The following is a 20,052-nucleotide window of genomic DNA, read 5'->3' on the forward strand; positions in this document are numbered from 1 at the left end:
TAAAATTCTAGGAATTCTAAAAGAATGCCAAGAAAAATGATGAGAAGAACACCAAGAAATGTAAATCTTCCAGACTCGATAATATATCTTCCTAGATACAGATTTACGAGCCTGTAACATAGTATTAATTACTGAGTCAGAGAAACCTCTATGACTGAGAATCAAGCGTTCAATCTCCATACCTTCAAATTTAAGGATTTGAGATCCTGATGGAAAAAAGGACCTTGCGATAGAAGGTCTGGTCTTAATGGAAGAGTCCACGGTTGGCAAGTGGCCATCCGGACAAGATCCGCATACCAAAACCTGTGAGGCCATGCTGGAGCCACCAGCAGAACAAACGAGCACTCCTTTAGAATCTTGGAAATCACTCTTGGAAGGAGAACTAGAGGCGGAAAGATATAGGCAGGATGATACTTCCAAGGAAGTGACAATGCATCCACTGCCTCCGCCTGAGGATCCCTGGATCTGGACAGATACCTGGGAAGTTTCTTGTTTAGATGAGAAGCCATCAGATCTATTTCTGGAAGTCCCCACATTTGAACAATCTGAAGAAATACCTCTGGGTGAAGAGACCATTCGCCCGGATGTAACGTTTGGCGACTGAGATAATCCGCTTCCCAATTGTCTTTACCTGGGATATGAACCGCAGAAATTAGACAGGAACTGGATTCCGCCCATACCAGTATTCGAGATACTTCTTTCATAGCCAGAGGACTGTGAGTCCCTCCTTGATGATTGACATATGCCACGGTTGTGACATTGTCCGTCTGAAAACAAATGAACGACTCTCTCCTTAGAAGAGGCCATGACTGAAGAGCTCTGAAAATTGCATGGAGTTCCAAAATGTTGATTGGTAATCTCACCTCCTGAGATTCCCAAACCCCTTGTGCTGTCAGAGACCCCCAAACAGCTCCCCAACCTGTCAGACTTGCATCTGTTGAAATCACAGTCCAGGTCGGAAGAACAAAAGAAGCCCCCTGAACTAAACGATGGTGGTCTGTCCACCACGTCAGAGAGTGTCGTACAATCGGTTTTAAAGATATTAATTGAGATATCTTTGTATAATCCCTGCACCACTGGTTCAGCATACAGAGCTGAAGAGGTCGCATGTGAAAACGAGCAAAGGGGATCGCGTCTGATGCAGCAGTCATAAGACCTAGAATTTCCATGCATAAGGCTACCGAAGGGAATGATTGAGACTGAAGGTTTCGACAAGCTGAAACCAATTTTAGACGTCTCTTGTCTGTCAGAGACAGAGTCATGGACACTGAATCTATCTGGAAACCTAAAAAGGTTACCCTTGTCTGAGGAATCAATTAACTTTTTGGTAAATTGATCCTCCAACCATGTTTTTGAAGAAACAATACAAGTCGATTCGTATGAGATTCTGCTAAATGTGAAGACTGAGCAAGTACCAAGATATCGTCCAAATAAGGAAATACCACAATACCCTGTTCTCTGATTACAGACAGAAGGGCACCGAGAACCTTTGTAAAAATCCTTGGAGCTGTTGCTAGGCCAAACGGCAGAGCCACAAACTGGTAATGCTTGTCTAGGAAAGAGAATCTCAGAAACTGATAGTGATCTGGATGAATCGGAATATGCAGATATGCATCCTGTAAATCTATTGTGGACATATAATGCCCTTGCTGAACAAAAGGCAGAATAGTCCTTATAGTTACCATTTTGAATGTTGGTATCCTTACATAATGATTCAATATTTTTAAATCCAGAACTGGTCTGAAGGAATTCTCCTTCTTTGGTACAATAAAGAGATTTAAGTAAAACCCCAGCCCCTGTTCCAGAACTGGAACTGGCACAATTACTCCAGCTAACTCTAGATCTGAAACACATTTCAGAAATGCTTGAGCCTTCACTGGATTTACTGGGACACGGGAAAGAAAAAATCTTCTTGCAGGAGGCCTTATCTTGAAGACTATTCTGTACCCTTGTGAAACAATGTTCTGAATCCAAAGATTGTGAATCGAATTGATCCAAATTTCTTTGAAAAATCGTAATCTGCCCCCTACCAGCTGGGCTGGAATGAGGGCCGCACCTTCATGTTGACTTGGGAGCTGGCTTTGGCTTTCTAAAAGGCTTGGATTTATTCCAGACTGGAGATGGTTTCCAAACTGATACCGCTCCTGTAGGGGAAGGATCAGGCTTTTGTTCCTTATTGTGACGAAAGGAACGAAAACGATTAGTAGACCTAAATTTACCTTTAGATTTTTTATCCTGTGGTAAAAAAGTTCCTTTCCCCCCAGTAACAGTTGAAATAATGGAATCCAACTGTGAACCAAATAATTTATTACCCTGGAAAGAAAGGGAAAGCAAAGTTGACTTGGAAGACATATCAGCATTCCAAGTTTTAAGCCATAAAGCTCTTCTAGCTAAAATAGCTAGAGACATATACCTGACATCAACCCTAATGATATAAAATATGGCATCACAAATAAAATTATTAGCATGTTGAAGAAGATTAACAATGCTATGAGAATTATGATCTGTTACTTGCTGCGCTAAAGCTTCCAACCAAAAAGTTGAAGCTGCAGCAACATCCGCTAAAGATATAGCAGGTCTAAGAAGATTACCTGAACATAAGTAAGCTTTTCTTAGAAAGGATTCAATTTTCCTATCTAAAGGATCCTTAAAGGAAGTACTATCTGCCGTAGGAATAGTAGTACGTTTAGCAAGAGTAGAGATAGCCCCATCAACCTTAGGGATTTTGTCCCAAAACTCTAATCTGTCAGATGGCACAGGATATAATTGCTTAAAACGTTTAGAAGGAGTAAATGAATTACCCAAATTATTCCATTCCCTGGAAATTACTTCAGAAATAGCATCAGGGACAGGAAAAACTTCAGGAATAACTACAGGAGATTTAAAAACCTTATTTAAACGTTTAGATTTAGTATCAAGAGGACCAGAATCCTCTATTTCTAATGCAATTAAGACTTCTTTAAGTAAAGAACGAATAAATTCCATTTTGAATAAATATGAAGATTTATCAGCATCAACCTCTGAAACAGAATCCTCTGAACCAGAGGAATCATTATCAGAATCAGAATGATGATGTTCATTTAAAAATTCATCTGAAAAATGAGAAGTTTTAAAAGACCTTTTACGTTTACTAGAAGGAGGAATAACAGACATAGCCTTCTTAATGGATTTAGAAACAAAATCTCTTATGTTAACAGGAACACTCTGAGTATTAGATGTTGATGGAACAGCAACAGGTAATGTAACATTACTAAAGGAAATATTATCTGCATTAACAAGTTTGTCATGACATTCATTACAAACAACAGCTGGAGGAACAGATACCATAAGTTTACAGCAAATACACTTAATTTTGGTAGATCCAGCATCAGGCAGCGATTTTCCAGAAGTATCTTCTGATTCAGGATCAATCTGAGACATCTTGCAATATGTAAAAGAAAAAACAACATATAAAGCAAAATTGATCAAATTCCTTAAATGACAGTTTCAGGAATGGGAAAAAATGCCAGTGAACAAGCTTCTAGCAACCAGAAGCAAATAAACAATGAGACTTATTGTGGAGACAATAATGACGCCCATATTTTTTGGCGCCAAAAAAGACGCCCACATTATTTGGCGCCTAAATGCTTTTAGCGCCAAAAATGACGCCACATCCGGTAACGCCAACATTTTTGGCGCAAAAACGTCAAAAAATGACGCAACTTCCGGCGACAAGTACGACGCCGGAAATAACAAAGAAAAATTTTTGCACCAAAAAAGTCCGCGCCAAGAATGACGCAATAAAATGAAGCATTTTCAGCCCCCGCGAGCCTAACAGCCCACAGGGAAAAAAGTCAAATTTTAAGGTAAGAAAATTGATTATTCAAATGCATTATCCCAAATAATGAAACTGACTGTCTGAAATAAGGAATATTGAACATCCTGAATCAAGGCAAATAAATGTTTAAACACAAATATTTAGAACTTTATATAAAAGTGCCCAACCATAGCTTAGAGTGTCACAAAAATAAGACTTACTTACCCCAGGACACTCATCTACATGTAGTAGAAAGCCAAACCAGTACTGAAACGAGAATCAGTAGAGGTAATGGTATATATAAGAGTATATCGTCGATCTGAAAAGGGAGGTAAGAGATGAATCTTTACGACCGATAACAGAGAACCTATGAAATAGACCCCGTAGAAGGAGATCATTGAATTCAAAAAGGCAATACTCTCTTCACATCCCTCTGACATTCACTGCACGCTGAGAGGAAAACCGGGCTCCAACCTGCTGCGGAGCGCATATCAACGTAGAATCTAGCACAAACTTACTTCACCACCTCCACAGGAGGCAAAGTTTGTAAAACTGATTTGTGGGTGTGGTGAGGGGTGTATTTATAGGCATTTTGAGGTTTGGGAAACTTTGCCCCTCCTGGTAGGAATGTATATCCCATACGTCACTAGCTCATGGACTCTTGCTAATTACATGAAAGAAAGTAAGTTAAGCACTCTGTTAATCCCATCGTGATCACTACACTGACTTACTCTACAAAATAAATAAATAATTAAATAATGCATATCTACTCAACCTATTAACCCTTCAGCCAGCCTCTCATAAATGTTAAGGGTAAAATGTTTAACCCCTTAATGTTTCACATGCCAGTGCCTGCCAAAAAAACTGCCCAAAGGGTAACCCATCTATAAGGTTAAAGGGACACTGAAGCCAATTTTTTTCTTTTGTAATTCAGAAAGAGCATGCAATTTTAAGCAACTTTCTAATTTACTCCTATAATCAATTTTTCTTCGTTCTCTTGCTATCATTATTTGAAAAAGAAGGCATCTAAGCTTTTTTTTTGGTTTCAGTACTCTGGACAGCACTTTTTTATTGGTGGATGAATTTATCCACCAATCAGCAAGGACAACCAAGGTTGTTCACCAAAAATGGACCGGCATCTAAACTGACATTCTTGCATTTCAAATAAAGATACCAAGAGAATGAAGAAAATTTGATAATAGGATTAAATTAGAAAGTTGCTTAAAATTTCATGCTCAATCTGAATCACAAAATAATTTTTTTGGGTACAGTGTCCCTTTAATACTTGTCCCAGATGTTGATCCACAAGAGGAATTAACCTCCCAAGTGCAGTCCTTCAATACCTAGAAGGCAAAGGCACTTACCTGTGGATCCAGCTTCAGGGCAGGAACAGCTTCTTAATTGTGATAGATACTCCAAAGAAAAAGAAAGAACAGAGTAACCCAACCCTGGCTTTCTATAAGGGGTAGCAATAATGTTAGCAATAAAGCAAAGACAACCTCGCTGCTTACTAACTACTAATAGCAACCATTACTCTTACTAAAGAGATTGACATGGGCACAGCATAACCCCAATCCTTGCTTGCAGGGAAAAGTACCTATACAATGATTAAATATCTTCAGACACCATCTTCGCACATCCTCCATTGACCGAGGCAAAGAGAATGACTGGGGATTATGGGTAAGGGAAATGACATGTAACAGCTCTGCTGGGGTGCTCTTTGCCTCCTCCTGCTGGCAAGGAGTTGAATATCCTACTAATAATTGGAATGAAGTTGTGGACTCTCCATGCCATAGGAAAGAAAATGGATTTTAACTCTGAATTTCATAAATTTTTGTGTTAAACACATAGGCAAAGTGCTATGTGTAAAGACTGAGAACCCCCAACGATGTAGTACCTATAAAAATCAGAGTACTAGGGATAGTTCCTGGGCTGTGTTTAGTGTCTGAGTCACTTACCTGGATTGCAGCACCCCTTCACTGTATCTTACTAGCTTACTGAGGCCTTTCTCCCTCAAAGAATGCTAATCCAGTAGAAAACCCTTCCAATGCAAGTGAGTATACCTGCGGATATATCAGCGACACCTCTGTTGGAGGCTAAGAAACAGTGGTCCCCGCAACACCTGAGAGCAATATAAGCTAGTCCCTCCTTTCGCAAATCTCTCAGCCATAATTGCCCTGCAACACCTGAGGGCAATTATGGTGGATTTACGAAAGAAAAACAGAATTTATGTTTACCTGATAAATTACTTTCTCCAACGGTGTGTCCGGTCCACGGCGTCATCCTTACTTGTGGGATATTCTCTTCCCCAACAGGAAATGGCAAAGAGCCCAGCAAAGCTGGTCACATGATCCCTCCTAGGCTCCGCCTACCCCAGTCATTCGACCGACGTTAAGGAGGAATATTTGCATAGGAGAAACCATATGGTACCGTGGTGACTGTAGTTAAAGAAAATAAATTATCAGACCTGATTAAAAAAACCAGGGCGGGCCGTGGACCGGACACACCGTTGGAGAAAGTAATTTATCAGGTAAACATAAATTCTGTTTTCTCCAACATAGGTGTGTCCGGTCCACGGCGTCATCCTTACTTGTGGGAACCAATACCAAAGCTTTAGGACACGGATGAAGGGAGGGAGCAAATCAGGTCACCTAAATGGAAGGCACCACGGCTTGCAAAACCTTTCTCCCAAAAATAGCCTCAGAAGAAGCAAAAGTATCAAACTTGTAAAATTTGGTAAAAGTGTGCAGTGAAGACCAAGTCGCTGCCCTACATATCTGATCAACAGAAGCCTCGTTCTTGAAGGCCCATGTGGAAGCCACAGCCCTAGTGGAATGAGCCGTGATTCTTTCGGGAGGCTGCCGTCCGGCAGTCTCGTAAGCCAATCTGATGATGCTTTTAATCCAAAAAGAGAGAGAGGTAGAAGTTGCTTTTTGACCTCTCCTTTTACCGGAATAAACAACAAACAAGGAAGATGTTTGTCTAAAATCCTTTGTAGCATCTAAATAGAATTTTAGAGCGCGAACAACATCCAAATTGTGCAACAAACGTTCCTTCTTTGAAACTGGTTTCGGACACAGAGAAGGTACGATAATCTCCTGGTTAATGTTTTTGTTAGAAACAACTTTTGGAAGAAAACCAGGTTTAGTACGTAAAACCACCTTATCTGCATGGAACACCAGATAAGGAGGAGAACACTGCAGAGCAGATAATTCTGAAACTCTTCTAGCAGAAGAAATTGCAACTAAAAACAAAACTTTCCAAGATAATAACTTAATATCAACGGAATGTAAGGGTTCAAACGGAACCCCCTGAAGAACTGAAAGAACTAAGTTGAGACTCCAAGGAGGAGTCAAAGGTTTGTAAACAGGCTTAATTCTAACCAGAGCCTGAACAAAGGCTTGAACATCTGGCACAGCTGCCAGCTTTTTGTGAAGTAACACAGACAAGGCAGAAATCTGTCCCTTCAGGGAACTAGCAGATAATCCTTTTTCCAATCCTTCTTGAAGGAAGGATAGAATCTTAGGAATCTTAACCTTGTCCCAAGGGAATCCTTTAGATTCACACCAACAGATATATTTTTTTAAACACTAAAAAACTCTAAGCCATCTCCGTGGAGATGTTGCCTGTACAACGGCAAAGAGAATGACTGGGGTAGGCGGAGCCTAGGAGGGATCATGTGACCAGCTTTGCTGGGCTCTTTGCCATTTCCTGTTGGGGAAGAGAATATCCCACAAGTAAGGATGACGCCGTGGACCGGACACACCTATGTTGGAGAAAAGGGGTTAGGAGGGACTCTAGTTTATATTGCCCTTCTAACAGGCCTATGTATTACAGACTGTTTCATTGTCTTTCATATAAAGTTAAGCTATTGATTCAAATGTCTCTGTATGTGTTCCTAATTTATTGGTGGTTATTCTGTATTCCTGACCATGACTAAGATTGTGATAAAGTAGCTACACAAAACTACTTAAAAATACTCAATTTAGAATACCCTGGGTTATCTACTTTTGCAAATAGTATGGCATCATGAGGGAAACTTTCTTTCCTAGGCTGTCATACTGTCTCAAAAGCAACATAGGCCCAAAATATCAATGTGTCAAATTTACATATATAAAGACTGAAATGAGCAGGTCCCATATTTGGCCCTGTAACTTCTGAAATCCCATAAAACCTGTACATGGGGGTATTGCTGTACTTGTGGGACATCACTAAATACAAACATAGGTATTTTTATCACTCATCGACGAACGTGTGATTTCATTTTTATTCCGATGTGCCCAGGGTAAAGGGGTTAAGAGGTTGCTGACTAAACAATTTTGAACATGCACCAGAACAATACCACATTTGCCAGAAATTCATATATATATATATATATATATATATATATATATATATATATATATATATATATATATATATATATATATATATATTCCTGAAAAATAGTCGCACTCTCAGGTCTTTTGGTGAAAATAGTAAATACTTTTAATGGAACGTTTTCGGGGTATTCCTCCCCATCATCAGCATAAACATAGACTGTATCAAACAAACTTAAATAGAGACTACTACTCATCAAACTAATACAAAATACCTGTGTGTAAAAAAAGGGATAGATACAATCCAGAACAACATCTAAACCAATTATACAGTACTAACGCTAAGTGTATATTGCAGCAACAATATCAAGGTTGCTTTTCATTTTTTATTTTATGTTACATTTTTGGTTGTTTTTATTTCTTCACTTTATCCCAGGTTTATGTTGGGGGATTAAACACATAGTCCATATTGATAACTTAGAAGCACCCTAATGACAATAGGGATGTTACACAGATAGTTCACACAATATGTGTCAGAGAATACTTTTTAACCCCTACATATATCCTAAATAGACATGCTCTAGGACATGCAAATGACACACATAGATGACTAAACAAAACCCTGCAATTAGCAAGACAATAGCAAGTCACTAAGGTAACCAATACTGGTTATATGACACAGTAAAGTTATATAAAATAAAGAGAGATAAATAGATCAGTCCGCCTAAGTAGAACCGGCATAACAAACGGTTCCTATGCCAACCAGACTATGACAACGTGTCCTATTGAACCATCTATACAGATGAACGAGAGGGACACTAGGAAGATAACAAACAGGGGGATGTTGTGTAATATAATAAGTAAGAATAACACGATAATACACATGTGCACATATAAGAGTCTTTGATTAGTGAAGATTGCATAAACAAAATAGATTTATGCAATACGAGTAACTCACAAGCAATGTGATGCACTGTCAACAATGGCACAGACAATGAACAATTTTGATACACTTAGTCACTTATGGTTAAATACACTTGAATATTGCAAGTTTATTTGCGAAAACATTATTAATTTTTTGTAACATCGAGAATACCGGAAATAGCACTGCACTGAACACTTCCGGTTCTCACAGTGGAACGCAGAATATGCGGTCCACACACACACTGTTTGGCGCCACCACACTGAGAGAATTTTTTTACACACAGGTATTTTGTATTAGTTTGATGAGTAGTAGTCTCTATTTAAGTTTGTTTGATACAGTCTATGTTTATGCTGATGATGGGGAGGAATACCCCGAAAACGTTCCATTAAAAGTATTTACTATTTTCACCAAAAGACCTGAGAGTGCGACTATTTTTCAGGAATATCTATTGCATGTTGGCACCCAGGCAGATGACCACTGGAGGGTAACACTGTACAACTGATGGGATTTTATATATATATATATATATATATATATATATATATATATATATATATATACAGTGGGGCAAAAAAAGTATTTAGTCAGCCACCAATTGTGCAAGTTCTCCCACTTAAGAAGATGAGAGAGGCCTGTAATTTTCATCATAGGTATACCTCAACTATGAGAGACAAAATGTGGAAACAAATCCAGACAATCACATTGTCTGATTTGGAAAGAATTTATTTGCATATTATGGTGGAAAATAAGTATTTGGTCACCTACAAACAAGCAAGATTTTTGGCTCTCACAGACCTGTATCTTCTTCTTTAAGAGGCTCCTCTGTCCTCCACTCATTACATGTATTAATGGCACCTGTTTGAACTTGTTATCAGTATAAAAGACACCTGTCCACAACCTCAAACAGTCACACTCCAAACTCCACTATGGTGAAGACCAAGAGCTGTCGAAGGACACTAGAAAACCAGAAAAATTGTAGACCTGCACCAGGCTGGGAAGACTGAATCTGCAATAGGCAAGCAGCTTGGTGTGAAGAAATCAACTGTGGGTGCAATAATTAGAAAATGGAAGACAAGACCACTGATAATCTCCCTCAATCTGGGGCTCCATGCAAGATCTCACCCCGTGGTGTCAAAATGATCACATGAACGGGGAGCAAACTTCCCAGAACCACAAGAGGGGACCTAGTGATTGACCTGCAGAGAGCTGGGACCAACGTAACAAAGGCTACCATCAGTAACACACTACGCTACCAGGGACTCAGATCCTGCAGTGCCAGATGTGTCCCCCTGCTTAAGCTAGTACATGTCCGGGCCCGTCTGAAGTATGCTAGAGAGCATTTGGATGATCCAGAAGCGGATTGGGAGAATGTCATATGGTCAAATGAAACCAAATTAGAACTGTTTGGTAGAAACACAACTTGTCGTGTTTGGAGGAGAGAGAACACCATACCTACTGTGAAGCATAGGGGTGGCAACATCATGCTTTGGGGCTGTTTCTCTGCAAAGGGAACAGGACGACTGATCCGTGTACATGAAAGAATTAATGGGGCCATGTATCATGAGATTTTGAGTGCTAACCTCCTTCCATCAGCAAGGGCATTGAAGATGAAACATGGCTGGGTCTTTAAGCATGACAATGATCCCAAACACACCGCCCAGGCAATGAAGGAGTGGCTTCGTATGAAGCATTTCAAGGTCCTGGAGTGGCCTAGCCAGTCTCCAGATCTCAACCCCATAGAAAACCTTTGGAGGGAGTTGAAAATCTGTGTTGCCCAGCGACAGCCCCAAAACATCACTGCTCTAGAGGAGATCTGCATGCAGGAATGGGCCAACATACCAGCAACAGTGTGTGACAACCTTGTGAAGACTTACAGAAAACGTTTGACCTCTGTCATTGCCAACAAAGTATATATAACAAAGTATTGAGATGAACTTTTGATATTGACCAAATACTTATTTTCTACCATAATTTGTAAATAAATTATTTCCAAATCAGACAATGTGATTGTCTGGATTTGTTTCCACATTTTGTCTCTCATAGTTGAGGTATACCTATGATGAAAATTACAGGCTTTTCTCATCTTCTTAAGTGGGAGAACTTGCACAATTGGTGGCTGACTAAATACTTTTTTTCCCCACTGTATATATATATATATACACACACACACACATATATATGTGTGTGTGTGATTTATATATATATATATATATATATATATATATATATATGGCTGATATATATATATATAAATCACACACACACATTTTATTTATATATATCTCTATCTATCACACATACATATATATATATATAAATACCCAACAGGATCCCACACTCACTGCTCCTTATTCAGCTTCCGGGGTGCTCTTTAAACAATTGATATACCAAAAGAAATAAGAAAGGCACTCTCCGTTTTAAGTAGTGAAATGACTTTACTTAGGTGAACGTTTTCGGGGTCACCCCCTTCCTCAGACCTTACAAAACAAATTAACAGTGAACTATTTAAGTGCTTACCTGGTGACGATCCTGCCAGAGTCTGTGGCGTCCTCCTAGCGCAACTGCGCATGCGCAAGAGTCAGTACAGAAGCCCTGGAGGTTCAAAAGAGTCACCAAGGCAAAAAAATTGTGATATCACAAAAAACATAAAAACAGCAATATCAACATGTGAATTTAAAATCATAAGTACACAGAACACAATGACGTAGAGTTGGTGACTAATAACTTGTAGGTGTGTTGTGGAAAACTGTATAGACATGATGTTAATAATAGTGGTATCGATTACCTAAGAATTCTATATGAAAAAACCGGCTTGGATGTCTTACAGAGGATGTATCAGTATAACACTCAGCACTTTGAAACAAGGTGACAGTACTCCGATGGTTAGCACACAAGTAGATAAGTATATACATCGGCAAAACAAAAATGTCTAATGTTGCTAGGCAACCATGTACACAACTTCTCAAAATCTAACAGATCGATCGCAAATAAACTTAACATACGTAGTCAATCAGAAAATCAAACGTGCTATCAAGTGTATATCCACAATCTACTGCACACACAGTGAAAGGGCAAGGATTTAAACATCAGCGCAACAGGGATAAAAATTGCTGCTAGGCAACCATATATGTGCCTCCCAACGGTAAACACGTCAGTTATAACGAAACACAGCATGTAAAGCGATCAAGGTAACTCACCAGCCCCTCAGTAATCCTATCAAATGGTAAACCATATTAGATAAAATTTTGTAATCTATCACCTGTATTGTCACAAATAAAAATGTATAACTGCGAAATGCCCAATAATATAAATATAACTACTCCTAATATGCAGTGGTTGATATAGACACCAAAAAGCCAGCCATACAACGCTAGCTATCATTAGTACACTGACCTAGCAAACGATACTATCAGTGCTAGAAGGGGAACAAGACTTCAATCTTAGTATACAGACCCTGTGTATAGACATCAAATTATAGGCAGAAACAAAAACCGAACAGTTTAAATACTCAAATTGAGTCAACCAATCATGATCTATCTCTTACACATTATTGTCACATGTGTTGTCAAACATCATAATATTCATTCAAGCAACAAACAATAGATATCAAACATCTAAGATGATACAGTTACTAAACCAATGGGATAAAATATGTAGAATAGAACCTAAGAGCCCAAATCAGATGGGGAGTTCAAGAACAATTAGATAGGTAACAACACCAAATAATGGATCATAGTCCTTACAAGAAGCACTGCATATCAAAATGAACATTTAGCCCCTTAGGGACCAAAGTGTCGAGTGTGAAAATCCAGCGACTTTCCCTCTGTAAGAGCACCCTACCTCTGTCACCACCCCTCGCTAGGGGTGGGACGTGGTCAATAATAATAAAACGTAAGTCTGTGTTCCTATGTCTTGCCTGCAAGAAATGTCTGGCAACTGGTTGGTCGGATTTACCATTCTCAAGTGCTGCCCTAATGGCCGACCTATGGTTGGCCATCCTGGTGCGGGCATCGTCCTGTGTCTTACCGACATAGAATTTGCCACATGGGCAGTGGATCATGTATATAATGTAACGTGGTGCATGTGACTCTATGTCTGATAGTAAATTTTCTGTTGGTCCACGGATGTGTGAAAAATTTACTCTGGGTCATCCCACCACATGTAGTACATCCACTGCATCGGAAGCACCCATTTCTGGTGGTGTCTAACCATGTTTTAGACTTATAACTAAGTCTGTTGTCGGGTCGCATCAGAAAGTCTCTTAAAGAGGCCGCCCTCTTAAAACCAACCATAGGTAAGTCCATAGACTCGCAAGGCAGTTTTTTGTCAGTAGAAATGATGTCCCAATTTTCTCGTAGAATGTTAGGTAGAGCGACCTTCTCAGGCGTGAAGGTGGTCGTCATTATCAGCCGTTCCCTGGATGGTGTCACAGGTACTGTTTTCTTTAGAGCCTCATTTTGTGAAATGGTATGGGCTTCACTGAAAGCCACATCCAGATGTCCTTTATTGTATCCCCGCAGCTCAAACTTCATCCTCATCTCATCAAGTTGTTTAACTTTGTTCTCCTGGTCACTATTATTCCGTGTGACCCTCTTGAATTGGGATTTGGGCAGCGCTTTTTTCAAAAAAGGTGGATGGCAGCTTGTACCTTGGAGGATTGAATTCCTGTCAGTTGGTTTTTGATATAGCGTGGTCATCAAGCCTTCACCAGATTTGTATATCCTTAGGTCTAAGAAATCCACTGTTTGTTTATTGTGAGTCATCTTGAATTTTAGGTTAGTATTAGATTGGTTCAGTTCATCAAACCAAGTCATCAGGTCTTGTTGCTCACCCCGCCAGATCAAGAATAGGTCGTCTATGTATCTGCGGAAACATATTACTCGTGGATCCTTGAATAGCATCGTACCCAGAGTCTCAAACTCCGCCATGTACAGATTGGCATAGGATGGGGCCACATTGGACCCCATCGCTGTGCCCGATATCTGTAAATAGAATGCTGCCTCGAACTTGAAGTAATTCATCTTGAGACAGTACTCCAATAATTGTAGTACCGCATCAACAGGTGGACCAACATAGGGATATTTAAGAAGAGTAGATTTGATCGCCGCCATACCATCCTCGTGCGGTATAACCGTATAGAGGCTGGTTACGTCCAGGGTAACCAGCACATCATCCTCAGTCAGGATTTCGATACCCTGTAGTAGTTTCACCATCTCAATGGAATCCAGAAGGAAAGAGTCCATCTGCCTGACTAATGGTTGCAGGATATCATCGACGTATACAGCCAATGTTTGTAGTATCGATCCCCTTGCTGATACAATTGGACGTCCTGGAGGTCGCACCGGATCTTTATGGACCTTAGGTAAGGTATATATGATGGGAGTTATAGGAAAGTCAACCAGCAAAAATTCATATGTAGCCTTTGATATAATATTAGTTGAATATAATATATCAAGGTATTTATCAATTGTTCTTTTGAATTCAGAGGTGGGATCCTGTGTTAGTCTGCGGTATGTTTTGTTATCATCCAGCTGGGATATTATTTCATCCCTATAGTCCTGGTAGTCCTGTAGGACCACTGCACCGCCCTTATCAGCGTTGCGGATTAACAGCTTGTGATTCTCCTTCAACCCCTTCAAGGCCTTCCATTGTGTTTTAGAAAAGTTGTTTCTTGTAGGATGCTCTTTGTCCAATGTGTCTTCAAAGTTCTCTTTGATCATCCGTGTATAAGTACTGATACTTGCACTTGAGGATTTTGGATCGAATGTACTTGGTTTCCTGAATTATTCCACCTGGGCGTCTGTCTGCCCAAAATGCTCCTTAAGGCGAAGTTTCCTATTAAATTTATATAGGTCGACATGCAAATCAAATCTGTCTAATTTGGCAGTAGGTACAAAGCTCAGTCCTTTCTCCAATATTTCAATTTCAGTAGTCGTTAGTTGGTGGGAGCTGAGATTGATTATATTGCTCAGTGCCACCCCCGACGCCACCGTCGGGGTGGTCTCCCCCTGGAGGATCCCCTTGCGATTGTGACCACTTCTCCTGGGGTGTGGCCTCCCCCGTAGGCGTTTTTTGACCGGGTGGTCATGGGTTGGGAGCCTGTGGTAGTGCCCATAGCTACTACCTCACCTTGTTCAGGGTCAGAGCTATTGTCGGAACTTTCAACAGTATTCAAATTTCTGGGTTTAAATGCCCGAGGTCTCCTATTCCTAAAGGCAACTCTTCTTTCTTCTATATATAAAGACAGGGAGAGGAGAGAGGTGTAAATACTGCTAAATAGTTCCAATATATATATCACGGTGCAGTTCTCAAATTTAAATATATCAATTAAAATAGAGAGAAGACTCAAAGGAAATTCAATACTATCCTTTGAAAGAGGAAAAACAGCATTTGTAACTGAACAAAAAGGTATATTTATTCTGCCCTCAGACAATAAGAGCAAATACCAATGAGCATACAAACACTTAACATATCAACCAAATGTAAAGGACTAAACGGTACCGCTGTCACTATAAGATGTAACAAACATTATACATTGTAAATACAAAGTTGTGTATACAGTTTCCAAAAAGCACACTCTCTACGTAACACATAGAGAACCAGTACTAGAGCATAGCCTAAACAACAGCAGTCCAGAACATAAGTCCCAGAGTGATTATGACCGCAGCGGGAAGCTGCACACTAGGTCAGTTACTCACATAACATGGAGTGTTCTGCTTTGTTTACGAACAGGAGATCTCACAGTGTAGCCTGATCCCGTGACTCGTGACGTCACTCAAAGGGATGGGCTAAGTTCCAGGTAATATCCTCCAAGCACGGTGTGTTGTGGAAAACTTGCCATAGGTTTAAACCGCCACCTCCCTTCTGCTGATTGGGTCTCCACTACAGAAGAGACTTGTGTAGAAACATTCACAAAGAGACACCAAAAAAAACGCAAGTGTAAGCGGCAGAGTCGTCATCAGACATCAGGGAAAACCAATTCACAAGCGGATTGCTTCATCTGTATTGTGTATCCCAAAGAGATTTTCCAGCAGCATCAGTTTACACTAAACCCACTTTAGAAGAGCATGGAACACAAACACCATAGGGTTAGTCGGTTTCCACACAAAACGTATCCTTCCTAGAGCCGCATATATTAAAGGCACTGCATGCACCATACATCAGCACCTGGAATATTTTGTGGCTAATACCAAGGGTGTATTAAAAGTAGCAGCAGTAGTTCACCCATGAATAGTTCAGCGGTAGAAAGTAAAGTCCTTTACAATAGCAAGACACTGTCCAGTGTCTGTCTTGTGAATACAACAGTGCACATCATGCCAACGCATGTTTCACCCCACCAACAACTTGTGCATACCGGGGCCTCATCAGGGCATAACGTCTAACCAGAAGGCTCCACCTTTTATAGCACCTTGATGAGATTACAGGTTAATTGGACACCTGCTGAATAAGGTGGACAATACCACCTTTAGTATAATCCATACATTCATCAGCATTAACTTCCAATATCTTTTACAATAAGTTAACAGGAGACTGGCAAAATCACCCTACATTTATATATGACCTATGCTTTATTCCTATAGATACAAAGTACCTCTAGTTTAATTTTCAAATTGGAACAATAATTATTTACATAATGTAGCCATTTCAATATATACATGGAGGAAGGAAACTTAGTTATAAAAAGGATGCAAATTGAAACTTGTCATTTACACCCTTAGTAAATCTAGTGCCGAGCCTAAAAATCCATCTTACTTCCTTTTGTAATAAGATTCTATTAGTATCACCACCTCTACCGGAAGTAATGCCTTTATCAATCGCTATGAATTTTAGGGATCGTACCTCACTATTGTGAAAATTAGAAAAATGTCTTGTAACATTAGTGTATTTAGAATGTCATACCTATGTTCCTGGATTCGATCCTTTATAACTCTCTTGGTTTTACCAACGTAAAAGGTTGGGCAGGAACAACGCAATAGGTAAATGACCCCTTCTGACTGACAATTAAAGAAAAACCTTATGTCATAAGAGTTAAACTCATCAACTGAAAAACTTTTTGTACTATCCATAAAAGGGTAATACACACAGTGGCCACAAGGGAAACTGCATTTAATTCCCTTGTTCTTTCTCAGCCAGTCTACTTTAGAGGGTCCTTTAATAAATTTACTTTTTACTAATTTATCCTTCAAATTCTGAGCTTTTCTAGCAACCATTTGAGGCCTATTATCTACGGCCTGTTTAATCCATGGTCAGAAAATGCCAATTTCTATTCAGAATCATACATAATTCATTCCATTGGCTGCTAAAAGTTGAGATAAATCTAATCAGTCCTTTCTCTTTTTCCCTTCTTTTATCATACAAAATTGTATCTCTGGGCATACCTCTTGCTCTGTATAATGCCCTTTTGATACACCTCTTTGAATATCCTCTTTTGAGGAATCTATCTGCCATTGGAGCCGCATGAAATTCAAATTTGGCCATGGAAGAACAATTTCTCCTCAGTCTGAGGAACTGTCCATAAGGAATCCCCTTAATCAAGTGTGTAGGATGATTACTTAAAGCATGCAGGATATTGTTAGTGGCATTGGGTTTTCTAAAATTTTCTGTCACAATGCAATTTCCCTCTTTTTTAATTTTTAAATCAAGAAAAGACAATTCCTTCTCATTTGTTTTGAAAGTTAAGATATTCTTATCATTTTTGTTAAGTATAGAGACAAAATGACTGAATTCTTCAGATGTACCATCCCACAGGATAAGTACATCGTCCACATAGCGGACCCATAGCTGGACATGTTCATCCATTATGTCAATATAGTTATCAAAAACATCAGACACCTCCCATGCCCCCAAATGGAGGCAGGTGTAAGTGGGGGCATATACTGCCCTCATCGCAGTCCCCCTCACCTGACGGTAAAATTTGCCGTCAAACGAGAAGACTTTATTTTCTAGAATGAATTTCAAACTGTCCTTGTATTCAGTCCCTTTTGTCTCCAAGAACTCCTCAATTGCTCTTAAGCCAATACGATGGGGGATTGACGAGTATAAGCTTTCTACATCAAGTGATGCTAGAATAGTAGTATCCTTTACAGTTAGCCCATCAAACTTTGTAAGTAGATCTGCAGTGTCTTTTACATAAGATGGGAGGGTATCTAAAAAGGGGCGTAAATTCTGATCAACATAGAAACCTATCTTTTCGGTTATGCTCCCAATACCCGAAACAATATGTCTCCCAGGGGGACATTTTATATTCTTATGGAAGTTTGATAGCACATTGAAGACAGGCATTATAGGGTGTTCAGGAAACCGAAATTGTAACTCTTTTTCAGTAATAATGCCAATGCTCTTAGCTTCATTCAGTAATCTAAACAGGGAATTTTGGATCTGGCTCAGAGGGCTGGAGTCTAGTTTCTCATATTGATTTCTATCATTTAATTGTCTTTTAACTTCATTGAGATAGAGGCTCTCTTCCATCAAAACCAGATTTCCACCTTTATCCGCTGCCTTGATCACCACATTTTTAGCATTACTTAACTCAAAAAGAGCCCTTCTCTAATCCTGTCCTAAATTGTCTTCACCAACTACTCTCTCTTTTAAAGATTCAATCTCTTTTTCTACTCTTTTGACAAAGTAATTAACTGAGGGATAAAGGGACAGAGAGGGCATAAAACTAAGATTTCGGTTTAAAGCTCAATTTTCTGGTCGCAGTTGAGTCCCTCCCCTCCTCATTTTCATCCAGGAGAGACTCAAGTGCAAGCAATGTTGTCTCTTCATCTATGCCCTCTAACTGTTCTCTTGGCTGCATAATTTGAGATAGCACCACCTTTCTGGCAAATAGATGTAAATCTTTTATTGCCTCAAATCTATTCAACCTTGATTTAGGACAAAAAGATAGTCCCTTCTTTAACAAATTAATGTGAGCCAGATTCCGCGGAAATGAGGACAGATTTACAATTTGTAATTCATTACATGTTGGGGTAATCAATAGCCCCTCCGATTCCCTCTCCTCGGTCTTATGTAAAAGACACTGCAGATCTACTTAGAAAGCTTTATGGGCTAACTGTAAAGGATACCTTACACTTGGTGTAGAAAGCTTATACTCTTCAATCCCCCATCGTATTGGCTTAAGAGTAATTGAGGGGTTCTTGGAGACAAAAAGGTACTGAATACAAGGACAGTTCGAATTTCATCCTGTCACTTATGATATTCATTCTAGAAAATAATGTCTTCTCGTTTGACAGCAAATGTTACCGTCAGGTGAGGGGGACTGCGATGGGGGCAGTATGTGCCCCACTTACACCTGCCTGAATTTGGGGGCATGGGAGTTGTCTGATGTTTTTGATAACTATAGTGACATAATGGATGAACATGTCTAGCTATGGGTCCAATATGAGGACGATATACTTATCCTGTGGGATGGTACATCTGAAGAATTCAGTAATTTTGTCTCAATACTTAACAAAAATGATAAGAATATCTTAACTTTCAAAATTGTCTTTTCTTGATTTAAAAATTCACAAAGAGGAAAATTGTATTGTGACAAAAAATATTAGAAAACCCAATGCCATTAACAATATCCTGCATGCTTTAAGTAATCATCCTATACACTTGATTAAGGGGATTACTTATGGACAGTTCCTCAGGCTGAGGAGAAATTGTTCTTCCATGGCCAAATTTGAATTTCATGCGGCTCAAATGGCAGATAGATTCCTCAAAAGAGGATATTCAAAGAGGTGTATCAAAAGGGCATTATACAGAGCAAGAGGTATGCCCAGAGTTACAATATTGTATGATAAAAGAAGGGAAAAGAGAAAGGACTGATTAGATTTATCTCAACTTTTAGCAGCCAATGGAATGAATTATGCATGAAACTGAATAGAAATTGTCATTTTCTGACCATGGATGAACGTATTAAACAGGCCATAGGTAATAGGCCCCAAATGGTTGCTAGAAAAGCTCAAAATTTGAAGGATAAATTAGTAAAAAGTCAATTTATTAAAGGATCGTCTGAAGCAGAC

Source organism: Bombina bombina, chromosome 2 (assembly GCF_027579735.1).
Source record: "Bombina bombina isolate aBomBom1 chromosome 2, aBomBom1.pri, whole genome shotgun sequence".
NCBI classification, from domain to species: domain Eukaryota; kingdom Metazoa; phylum Chordata; class Amphibia; order Anura; family Bombinatoridae; genus Bombina; species Bombina bombina.